Consider the following 12,933-nt stretch of genomic DNA (forward strand, 5'->3'; position numbering starts at 1 on the left):
GATACGGTTCATTGTAATTCTTTTCTGACATCCTGATATTCATTGTAATTTTTATCATTAGCCAAATGAGCTTAATAAGATTGCCCTTACACATATCGTAAGGTTGTTGTGAAGAGCTAAGAAGAAAATATATGTGAAAATGTTTTATGACTGTAAAGCATTATATAAACATAAATTCTATAGATAGTACAATTTTAATACTTCATCCTAAGGTAGAGAAGATCTTGGTTTCATGATGGCCTTCTCTGGAAAGTTCTATTCAACACCGAAATCTTCATGGATAATTCTAGTGATCTACTGAGCTTGCCACCTAGGGATTAACCTAATTAAATATTGAGTTCCATCCCCAGGGATTTGGCCCCTACACGATGTATTCTTTGGTTCTAGCATCCCACAAAACAAAGAAAAATATATGATATGTGGCTAGGGACTCTACACAGGGCTCTCAGATCATCTGGGTCTGGGTCCATCCTGAGATTTGGAGATCAGTTTCCCTCTCTGTTTTTGCTCCTATCCTGCACTTAAAATGGAAGGAAATCTCTAAAAATTTTTGCATGGCTCATATCTATAGTTTCAAATGTGGAATATAGTGTTCCCTTCTTCCAGTGATGTGCATTGTATTATATGGGTATTTGGTATGGGATAGCTTTTTTTATTTCCTCCATCACAGAAACCACATATGACTCGAAGGACTCAAAGGCATTCACAAACAGATACAGGAAACATAAAACCCTCAAGTAGCCCTTTGCACTCATTATGCTTTGCCTGGAAGGTAAAGACTCCTTGTGGGAATGTTGAACAGATATTTTGCATTCACTTCAGTTTTGCTCTATTTGAATAACTTATAGTGATTTTCATGGATGGTTGGAAAGTCCAGATTTCACAGCCATCCATAATATGGCTTTAGTTTTACACCTGCACATGGTTATTTTTGACAATCCTCTTCTGTTACATAAATTGTCTTCCTCTAAATAACTGTCTGACTCTCAAATTTAGGAGCTCTAGATTCAGCAAGGTACCCCCCTCATTTGAAAATATTCATTGCTCATGATTGCTATTCATTGACTTGTGATCCAAGAAGGAAAAAATAAAAGCCTTAAAAAAAGCATCTAGGGCATGGGAGGTTTCTAGGTCATGGGAGGTTTAGGGACTCAAGTTACAGGTTCTCCTGGGCAAATATGTGTAATGCCATGTATTTCTGCTGTAAATTGCCATTGCTTCTGAGGGTTTTGGTCATGAAGAAATGTCCTCCCATTTCTCTTGCTACTAGAAGCTTAAGGAGAAGGAAAAGGACCCCCAAAAGAGATATTAATTTCAATGTTACTCTTATAGGACACAGGAGATGGATATTTTTCCTGACAAGTCTGTCTCTTTTGATTACCTGTTGTCAATTGTCTATGCAGACTCTAGTCATTGGGGAACAATGAGGAGCTCCCAGTGTCATCTTAGGAAGGGGACAACATTCATATCATATTGCCATTTACTTTTCTGAGCACGAGTAAGCAACAAATGATACTGAGAGACAGACATTTCCAATTTAGAAGCCCAAGAGATGGGAAACTGAAAAAAGAATCTTAAGGATGGATTACTCCTCAAGAACCCAGAGGAAGCAACTAACCCAGATAAGTATTAGCTACCCTTGACTCTCAGTTTGGGACAATCCCAGTCACTGGAGACTACTAAGGACTTCATTAGATCTTCTCAGTAAAGGCCACTGGGTATGTTACTAAGCAAGTGGCCAAGAGGCATATAAGTCTCCATATGAGGTGCTCAATTTATGACAAAGATCCATGTACCATATTCTTATCAAGTGGATTGGGGGTGGCATGTTTGATCAGATTCTGTTTATCAGACATATTCCAATATCTCAGCTTTGACCCCCCCTCCAACACTACACAGTGACAGTAGTAGAGAAGGGGACAGGGTGATAACAATTATAATTTTTATATTGTTTATTAGCATTAACAACTACCATTTGCTTAAATGTGAGATTTTTTTTGTCTTATAACCAAAGAGTTACATATTATGGAAGAACTGAGCCATATCAACATTAACATTCTTGAGATAAATGAAACCAGAAGACAAAAGGAAGTTGCAGTATGAAAGATAAGTAAATAGAGGAGGTATCAAAAATAACATCCTGCTCAATTCCTCCCTCTTCCACAAAGACTTTTGGATGATGTAAGCCTATATTTATTTTTCTCTACTCTAAATTCCCAAAGTACTTTATAGTCTGAGCCACATAATTTGCTGTTTGATTCTATGTGATGTAGCCAACAATGCCCCTTACCCCAAATCTGGAGACAGATCAGAATCAGTAGCTGAGGTGGAGTGTAGGCTACATTTTATTTCCAATAGTTAGTTTTTTGGGAAGGGATTTTCTCATAAAGCACTTAACATAGTACCCTGCTCTGAGTAAGCACACAATAGATGTTTCTGGACAATTATAACAGGGGATCTGTTTGCCTTTAAATAAATAATCATTCACCTGCCTCCACTACTGTAATCAACTGAGGGAGACTCCATCCCAGACTTGGGATCTGCAAAAGCACTTGTTCACTATTATAATTTATAACTATAGACTTGGTGCTCTCCATGCATGTGGTCTAAAAATTCCTACTCCCTCCTTCTTCTTCCCTAATCTCTGTTATTCAGAATTATTTTCTGCCTAGAAGTCTATACAAAATCCTCTCCACCCCCTTTGCCTCTTCCTATTCTCATCCCTGTCCAGATCAGCTCCAGTCTTTCCCAGACTTTATTTTCTTCCTTTTCACTGTGCCTGTGGTATCCTTTATCATCAACTTCCCCTTTATCTTAGATCTCTTCCACTTACATGTCTTCTACATTCTGATGCTCATTGAAACCTAGATTTCTTTGCCATTTGTCTGGGCAAGGCCTTTTAAGGATGACCTCTTCTTCCCATATACCTACTGACGTAAAATGCCAGGATGAGTTGACATATTCTGGCTTCTTATAGCCACCTTTACATCCTTCCTCTGAAACCATCACTCAGTAGCCTCTTTCCTTCCTTTAGAGTTCTATCTTGCTCAGACTCATGTTGCTTTGATCTCTGGAACTTCATGTGATATCTCAGAGGTATTAATGGATATTATTTCAGAGAAGCAGTTTTCAATGACCAGTGGAAACCCTAATTTTATAAATGAACTTAAGCTTAGAGTCACAGTATGGAGAACCGGATCTGACTGGACACTAACTGGTCAATGGGTACAAGAGGGAAAGAAAATGCAATGAGGATATAAGTGTGATAAGAAGGAAGGGAAGCAGTTTGAAACGAACAGATTCCCACATGGGGCTAAGTATGAACACTAGGGGTTTTATAAAGTTCTAGTGGCTGGTCATGGGCAATGGAAACAGTGGAGAGCACCCAGTTGCAATGGTGAGAGGAGTCTAGTGGTCAGTTTATCTTCCTGTTGGTAGCCACAGGATTGACTTTAGGCTCAGAGAAGATGCCTAGCCATTCCATGGAAGGACACATACCAAGTGGCAAATAAAGCTGACAGATATTCAGAACATTAAAGCATTCTGATTATTTTAGTCCCATTCCCCTCCTCTACCCAAGACCCCATGATCACAAGGAAGACAGTAAAAAAAACTGAATAACTAACAATAACAACTAATCTGTCTAGAAATTCCCATCAGACAAGAGGTCACTTGAAGAGTGAAGATCTGAGTCTAACCTCAGTTTCTTATCTATAAAATTAATGGAATGAGCTAGATAATAAGTTTTTTAAAAACAGAAACAACAGTTCTAAAATAGAAGGGGAAAAGTATGAAAGATACAAAAGGTAGACCCAACTTATTGAAAATGGCACTCACTCTTGTGGATTTCTAATCAAATTGGCTTCCATGAGTATTTTAATAATTTGGATATTAGAGGTTGAGGTCTCTTATATTTTGCCACAAGATCAAAAAGTTAATTCTCTGGACATTTTTAAGGAAAAAGTATAAAGATAGCAAAAATGAATTTTTTGCAATTAAAAAAGTTAAGGTCTATTTTCTTTTGGCTGATATTTCACAAAACAAACAAACAAACAAACAAAAAAACAAACAGAAAACAGTCTGCATTGCCAGAGAATTGTAATTGCTCACCACCCTAGCACTTAACTATCCAGCCAGATCTTTTTAATTTCTATTACTTGAAGATCTTCAGAATAAAATTGCTGGGGATTGGCTTTCAGAATAATGAGAAAGGAAGGAAGGAAACTGAGGCTGCCTCAGAGTTAGCATCCATTCTTGATGTCCTAAATTAATTGTACTTATCTCTCTAGCCTTTTCTCCATTGGTATTTGTAGATCTATTAGTTGGTGTCTGATTGGATCTTTGGCTGCCTGCTTTGGGTAGAAAATTAAGCTGCAAATATTGCAGTTCTTCCAGTTTCTTACTTTGAATGGAAATTGAACTTCCTGTTTTGTTATATCCTTTGATAATAGTTCCATTCCTCTAGTCTCCACCCCACACAAAGAGGCAGCTGCCTCAATCTCTTTATTTGTAAAATGAAGATAATAATAGCACCTACATTCCAAGGTTGTGTATTAAATGACATAACATATGTAAAGCACATGACAAATCTTAATGAATTATATAAATGCTAATTGTTATTGCTTTTTTTTCTTATTTGTTCACATGGTTTCTGGCCCATTGCTTCTCTAATATTTTTATATCACATCTGCCTTGCTTCGATGATCCTATTCCTTCCTCTTCCCTAGCTGCTAACTACTATAACACTTATGGGACTTGTGACTAATAGATACATTAACAAGGGTTGTCTTTCCAACTAATTTTGATAGAAAATTATAACATCTTAAATGTTATACTTGGTTGAAATTGCTCTATACGATGTGCTTGGTGTCTGCTCATGTTTTAGATCTTTGTCCCTAAATGGCATCAGCGTGAAAGGTGAATGTTTCAATTAAGACTTTGGGTGACTGGAAATAAAATCATAGGATTCTATGGCTCGAAAAGTCAATCTGCTCAGGCTACAGGCAGGTCTTTCCCTAACTATATCTTAAAAAGTTAATAATTTATCCTTTTCCTTAGAAGGAAAGAAACCTTTTCATTGAAGGAAACTCCTAAGGCTACCCCTGGTAACACATCCTTTGGTTTTATTTATTACCAGGAATGGCTAGCTTCCTAATGTCTTATGTAAGAGTCTACTATGTTCAAACCAACAAAATAGAATCCCTAGACAAATCTGAAGAGCCTAGAAATAAGGAAATCTTGATTGTTCCATCTTTTTTTTTCCTCCATTACAATAACAAGTTAAATAAACCATGTGGTCATAGTGGAAAGAACTTTAGTTGTATACTCAGAAGAATTATGTTTGAATTCCCATTCTGCTGGTTGTTTGTGACTTTAGACAAATAAGGACCTCATTTTCCTTGTCATAGTATTGCATTCAAATCTCAGTTCTCAGTTATAGCTAAACTAGATGACTGCTAAGGCCCTTTTCAAGTAGGAAATTCTATGAAATTGTAGGAAAGGCCTACCTTTTTTTAGAAGGGAAGAGGTTTGAGGAAGAAAACTGTATTTTTAAAATCACTGAAATAATAATAATAATAAATCTTCAAGAGTTAATAAATCTCCTTCAATATTTCTTTATGTGAAAGCCTTTTTTTGTTTGTTTGCTGGATGGACAGTTGGTTTCTCTTTTAAAGCATTTAATCAAAAATATGCAGACTTTTCCTTCATAACATTGTGAAGACTGTGCAATTTGTCTTTTGGGTCCTCAGATGCTCTTTGTTTCTGTATTTTTCCAAGCCCCCAGTTGTACCCCTTTGGGCAAAAAGGGACTTCTCCAGAGGTGGATGAAGAGTACCCCACCTTGTTCATTTTCATGTACTTCGAGACAGAGAAGGATCAATTTCAGTCATTCATATTCACAGAATTGGTTTGCTGCTGAAATTTAGCCATCAAGCATTTTCATTTTTTCATTTTATTTCAAATTATAAAATAAAAGGCTTTTTTCTTTTGTTTTCTTTTGTTAAAGAAATTTCCAGCATCAGAAAGTAGATGGGATCTTATTGCAAGCTTCCTCTAGGTCTCCTCGAATGCTACTAAACATACTTATTGGTCCTGAGTAGATTTAATATGTTTAAGGTAACTAGGGGAGAGGAGGAGCACAGAACTGATTTTATTTTTCCACTTCCAAAATGGATGAATACCCCACCCACACATATCCACTCCCTATACCCCAGCTCCCACAGTCAGTGACATTCTGCATCTCTGAAACTGATTCAAATACTCTTCATGGAGGTCTGGTCCTAAATACTATTGGTGGAAAAGAAAAGCAAAACAATAACCAAAAAAAAAATTTCAACCAAAACAAATCTAAAAATCCTGTTTCTCACTGACTTCTCCCAGGACCTGGAGCCCACCTCGCCTTGAATAAGTCTATCATTAGACTCTTTTACTCCTTTGGTGCCTGAACATTACAGCTTCCTCCCTCACTGCCCCTAACCTTAACCCAACTCCTGCCCTGCCCTCCCTCTTCCCCCAAACTCCCATATACATTTTGTGGTTTCTGGCACATTTGACACTATTTTAGTTATTAGTTAATTATTTTTCTTACCATAACTCCCCTTATCTGATGTTCTGGAATGTAGTCCTATGCCTCTTGTGTTATTTCTGTCTCTGATTATAAAATTTCTGACAAAGAAGTCTGTCTTTGGAATGTATCCTCTTTGTTAAGAGAGGTATTAGCATATTTCTCTGAAATATAAATGCCATTAACTGCCTATGACACATTGGCTCATGAGTTTTCCTATCCCTTTCATTTGATCTTTGTGACTATTTGTTAATTTCCTTATTTTTCTAAGAGTCAGATGTTCAGGAACATTTCCCGAGGGGTTAGGAGCAGGAGTAAAAACTTAAAAAAATACTTGTGTAAACCACTTATAAATCTTGACATAAATTCTGTTGAAAGGCAGTGAAATGAATACCTAGTAATATCCTACTGAATTGTAAGCTAATGATGGAAGACAGGAAGTGTCTAAATCAAAGCAATTTCTTAAATGCTTTTATTTTTAATGACTCACTTTCTCCCCAAGGAAATCTTCATTATTTTTTTTTCTAAGTCTGGATCTCCCAAGTCCTTGCTTTCAGAATAGGAAGGCCTTATCCAATGGTGTGGACCTACCCTGATCAGGAGAGGAACTTGGCATATTTGGCCACCTGGGTCAATTCACCCCTCTTTAGGTAGCCTATTGATATCCCCCATTCTAGGAGCTAACCATATTAATGCCAAATTTAGTGAGGCTACTCAGTTGAATGGCATATACTGATGTAATTTAGGACTCCTGGACTCAAGAGATATGCCAGCCTTAGCCTCAGCCTCAGTCTCCCCAGTAGCAAGGATTATAAACCTGTGCCATCAAACATTGCCATTGTATTCTGGCTTCCAGTATTATTTTTACAGCACAGAGAACATCTCAAGTTAGAATGAACTATTAAAGACTTGAGATAACTTTTTCTGAAATTACCTGAAATATAGATATTAAAGAGAAATGATACTAGAGGCTAAAATTGGTAGATGCATACAACTGAATTATTTGGAGTTAGTGATCTATATTTGATTTCTATGAGAAGTTTCTGGTGGGAATGCGGTTTTCTCAAATCTCTTTAGACCTGTTCATTGGCTAGACATGAAAAATTGATTTGACACATTTAAGGCAGTTGGGAAAAGTGGAATTAAAAGCTTGATGTAGAGAATTTCAGAGTAGAAAGGACACTTAATGACAATCAATCATCCATTTTGTATTATAATAAGATTCTTCTTTATAAGAACATAATTATTCCACCAAACTCTGTAGTTTAACAATTTAATTCAATAAATATTTATTATGCCTATTATGTGTAGGGCATTCTGCTGTCTGCTAGATTTACAAAAATAACAATAAACTCCCAAGGAGTTTACATTCTAAGTAAAGTACTTTATAATCTCAGTCTGTTCTCAAAGACTCCCAATGAGGAAGAAACTACCAACAGACACAAATACACACTCACAGAATAACTTTTGGATAGTTTCAATTATGGAATTTTCCCTTATATTGAGCCCAAGTTGGCCTGTGTGCAATGTCAACCAGTTATTCCTAGTTGTGTCCTATGGGACCAAGCCAAACAAGATGGTGGATTTTCCCTAAATTTTGTTTTAGGTTCCTGACTTGTATTTGACTAGAACATCATAGAGAGGATAGTTAGTTGATAGAGTCTGCCACGATGGCAGGAAGAACTGAATTAGGAATCTGTTTCTGACATATACTAGCTATATGACTAGGTATACCACTTAAATTCTTAATCCTCCCCTCTCTCCTTACCCCTGCAATTTTCTAGACTGCAAAGTAAGTAGAGATCAACATGAATAAGGGGGTTTGTTTTCTATATATCAATAAAATTATAGTTCTCCTGCACTACCTACGATGAACACATTGAATTCTAAGAGGAAGCATGGAGATTATTCAGTCTAACTGCCTCATTTTACAGATAAAAAAGCAAATTTAGAGAAAGGAGGTGATATACTAAACATCAAACAACTAGTTTTAATTGGTAAGTTGGAGGCTCAGCCTTGATTCCTCAGGATGGTTTTTTTTTCCCCCAGAGGCACAAGTAATCTAAAATCACATTAAACCTGTTCACCATCCCTGAAGTTGATTGAATATTATTAGCATTGCATTAGTCTTATAGATGGAGCTGAGAAATGGTTCGGTCTGTTCAAATTAACAGGCGAATGATCCATAGACACCTCTGAGGGTTCATGGATCACTTACCTAGTGCATCTGATGAAATTACAGGCCCCTTCATGAGGACCCATTCAATGAACAAGAATTAACCTCCAAATCATGTGGAAGTTTGCCCTGGGTCAGCACCCACATGCTTGCCTTTTGGGACCTTATTCCAGGGGAGACTATCAATTTACGTGTCTGCTATGGAGAGCATCTTGTGAGGCCAGTCTTATTCATCCACCATAATTATAAAAGGGCAAAGCTGGGATATTGATTTTTACACCCAGGGCACAAGGAGGGAAAATTCTCCCTGCCACCCAACTCCAAAGAAAACACCAAGTGAAAATGAGCTCTGTTGAAGAGAAAATATATATCGCAATTTCAATTCCAGTTTCCATGGAAGCTTTTAACTTTTCCCATTGCTTCAAATGAAGTATGAGTTTTTCCTAATCCTCAACATTTCCTTCTGCGTGGAGAGCATTCAGAGAGTGGATTAAGAAGAGTTTGAGGACATAAATAGTCACAATAGAGACATTTTAAACTTGCTGTTTCTGAGAGAGTTTGATATTGAAAGATTCAGTTTTAAACAAATTTACCAATGAAGTAGAAAAACCACAGAGACTTTGTAAAAAAAAAGTCTTAGCTGTCAGGATAACTTTCCATATTTTCATCCTTTAAACTCCTCTTTTTAAAAACTTCAAATGGGACTTAATTTGTTTTGGTTTAAGGTTTGGTGGGTGTCAGATTCTCCCAAAGATTCATTTAAGCATTTTTCTTTTTAATGGCAATTTTCTTAATATGGAAGCATGTTTCTCTAAGCATGCTAGAATGTTCACTTGCCAGTGGCTGCACTCCCATCACTCCTAATATCTGTAACAGGGTGTCAGTGTTTCACAACAGATTAGGAAGATTATGTACTGCTAGTAGAGCTCTCATGCTCACTTAGCATAAACTTTGACTAGAATAGTCCCTGGTTTCTGGGTTTCAAAGATGAGCCCAGTGAAAACTAAGAGACTGATTACCAGTAGGCTGAACCATTCTTTGACCATGTTAATCTTTGTAACAAAGAAAAATACAAAATAAATTCTTCAGTCAGATTCCACTTATTGAATGACCTTGGACAAAACACTCTCTGGGTTTCAGTTTTCTCATCTCTAAAATGAGAAAGTTAAAATAGGTATTTTCCTTCTAGCTCTAAATTTATGATCTTCTTAGCCTAAAAAAATGAAGGACATAATGGTAAATGCTTATAGATTGTCACATCTATATAAGTACATCCTTTAATGCCTGTGTCAATATGGAAGACTCTAAAATTTTTTCTCTAGCCCTAATTTCTTTACTGAACTTCAACCTAATGACTTCAAATGCCTTCCTGAAAATGTCTCTCACAACTTAAACTCATCAGATCCCAATTTTTAAAAACCAATCTTCTCTTTCCCCCACCCTCCAGACAAAATTAGTTCTTCCTTCTAGCTTACATATTTCTCCTAATGTTCTTAGGATTATCCTGGGCATCTAAGTTCAAAAGCTTATAGTCTTCTAAAATATCTTCCTACAACTCAACCCCTATTAGAAGTTAGCTGCAACTACACTGGGTTCTGATTGCCAAGTCTTCAATTCACTTACACCTTGGAAATCAGCAAATGCTATAAATCAAGGCTTGATTATTTTGTTGATTAGCTAGATTTAAGAATGTGATGGTTTCTTGTATAATTGATTTAGCTCTTTAAATATTTGAGTAATTAGACCTTTGACAGAATTTTTTGTTATAAATATTTTCCCCCAATTTGTTGATTCCCTTCTAATTTTGGTTGCATTGGTTTTATTTGTACAAAAGTTTTTTAATTTAATGTAATAAAAATTATTTATTTTGCATTTTGTAATTTTTTCTACCTCTTTTTAAGGTTCTAAAATCTTTCCTTTCTCAGAGATCTGACATATTCTGTGTTAGCCTAATTCAATTATAGTTTCCTTCTTTATATTCATGGCATTGACCCATTTTGAATTTATCTTGATATAGGGAGTGAGATGTTGATCTAAACCTAATCTTTCTCATACTGTTTTCCAATTTTCCCTGCAGTTTTTGTCAAATAGTGGATTTTTGTAAAACTCTGACAAAGGCCTAATTACTCAAATATATAAAGAGCTAAATCAATTGTACAAAAAATCAAGCCATTCCCCAATTGATAAATGGGCATGGGACATGAATAGGCAATTTTCAGATAAAGAAATCTAAGGTATCAATAAACACATGAAAAAGGACTCTAAATCTCTTATAATTAGAGAAATGCAAATCAAAACAACTCTGAGGTACCACCTCACACCTTGCAGACTGGCTAATATGACAGCAAGGGAAAGTAATAAATGTTGGAGGGGATGTGGCAAAATTGGGGCATTAATGCATTGTTGGTGGAGTTGTGAAATGATCCAACCATTCTGGATGGCAATTTGGAACTATGCCCTAAGGGCGCTAAAAGACTGTCTGCCCTTTGATCTAGCCATACTGCTGGGTTTATACCCCCAAAGAGATCTTAAAGAAAAAGACATGTGCAAAAATATTTATAGCTGCACTCTTTGTAGTGGCAAAAAACTGGAAAATGAGGGTATGCCCTTCAATTAGTGAATGGCTGAACAAATTGTGGTATCTGCTGGTGATGGAATACTATTGTGCTCAAAGTAATAATAAACTGGAGGAATTCCATGTGAACTGGAAAGACCTCCAGGAATTGATGCAGAGTGAAAGGAGTAGAACCAGGAGAACCTCATACACAGAAACTGATACACACTTTGGAAAAAATAGAATGTAATGGACTTCTCTACTAGCAGCAATGCAATGATCCAGGATAATTCTGAGGGACTTATGAAAAAGAATGCTATCCACATTCAGAGGAAGAACTGTGGGAGTAGAAACACAGAAGAAAAACAACTGCTTGAACACATGAGTTGATGTGGATATGATTTGGGATATAGACTCTAAACGACCACCTTAGTGCAACTATCAATAATATGGAAATAAGTCTTGATCAGTGACACATGTAAAACTCAGTGGAAATATGTGTCAGCTATGGGTGTGTGTGTGTGTGTGTGTGTGTGTGTGTGTGTGTGTGTGTGTGAATGGAGGGGAGAGAAAGAACATGAATCATGTAACCATGGAAAAATTTTCTATTAAAAAAGTAAAAAAAAAGAAAGTGATGGACAAAATGTTAATAATGCAGATTAAATTTAGAAGTGAATTGTGGGTACATTGTTTTCCCCTCTGAGAGCTGGCAATATATTTACTAATGTAGTCCTGCCCCAAATCCAGTCATTTTGTAAATTCCATCAATTCTAGCTCTGCAAAGGTTATTAAGTCTATCCCTCTCTCCTTATTCTGAAAGTCCTCACTCTAGTTCAAATTCTCATGACCTCTGACATCCTAATATTTCTTCTCATCTCTAATGTCTCTCTGCTTGAAATCATCTTCCCTCCCCACTACCAGATAAATCTTCTTTAAAATATTATTTAGGGGGCACCTAGATAGCTCAGTAGATTGAGAGTCAGTCCTAGAGAAGGGAGGTCCTAGGTCCAAATCTGGCCTAAGGCACTTCCTAGCAGTGTGACCCTGGGCAAGTCACTTAACCCCCATTGCCTAGCCCATACCACTCTTCTGCCTTGGAATCAATACATAGAACCTCATACACAGAGACTGATATACACTTTGGTAAAAATCGAATGTAATGGACTTCTCTACTAGCATTTTACATAGTATTGATTCCAAGGCAGAAGGTAAGGGTTAATATAAATAAATAAAATTTAAAAATAAAAAAAAAATATTGTATTTAATGTCACTTCTTACTCAATATTCAATGGATTGCTCTGAGAAAGTAAAAAAAAGGCTAAACTACTCATCATATGGCATTCAAGAAACTCTAATAATCCCTGATTGATCTTCCTAGTTTCATGTCTTGCATTTTTCTTATATAAACTTTACACTTCAGCTAAAGTGTTTTGGTTTCTGTGAATTTTAAATATCTATGTTTTCTAAGTTGTCTATGGTGTTTCCTCCTTTAACATCTCTGTTGAAATCCTAACCATTTTTAAGACCCATTTCAAATGGACATTTTTACTTATTTTTGCCTTTATCCCCACAAATTGAATGAGATCTCTCCCTTCTCTAAACACTGAAACATTTTTCCTCTTTCAATCTCATCACATT

Source organism: Gracilinanus agilis, chromosome 2 (assembly GCF_016433145.1).
Source record: "Gracilinanus agilis isolate LMUSP501 chromosome 2, AgileGrace, whole genome shotgun sequence".
NCBI lineage: Eukaryota > Metazoa > Chordata > Mammalia > Didelphimorphia > Didelphidae > Gracilinanus > Gracilinanus agilis.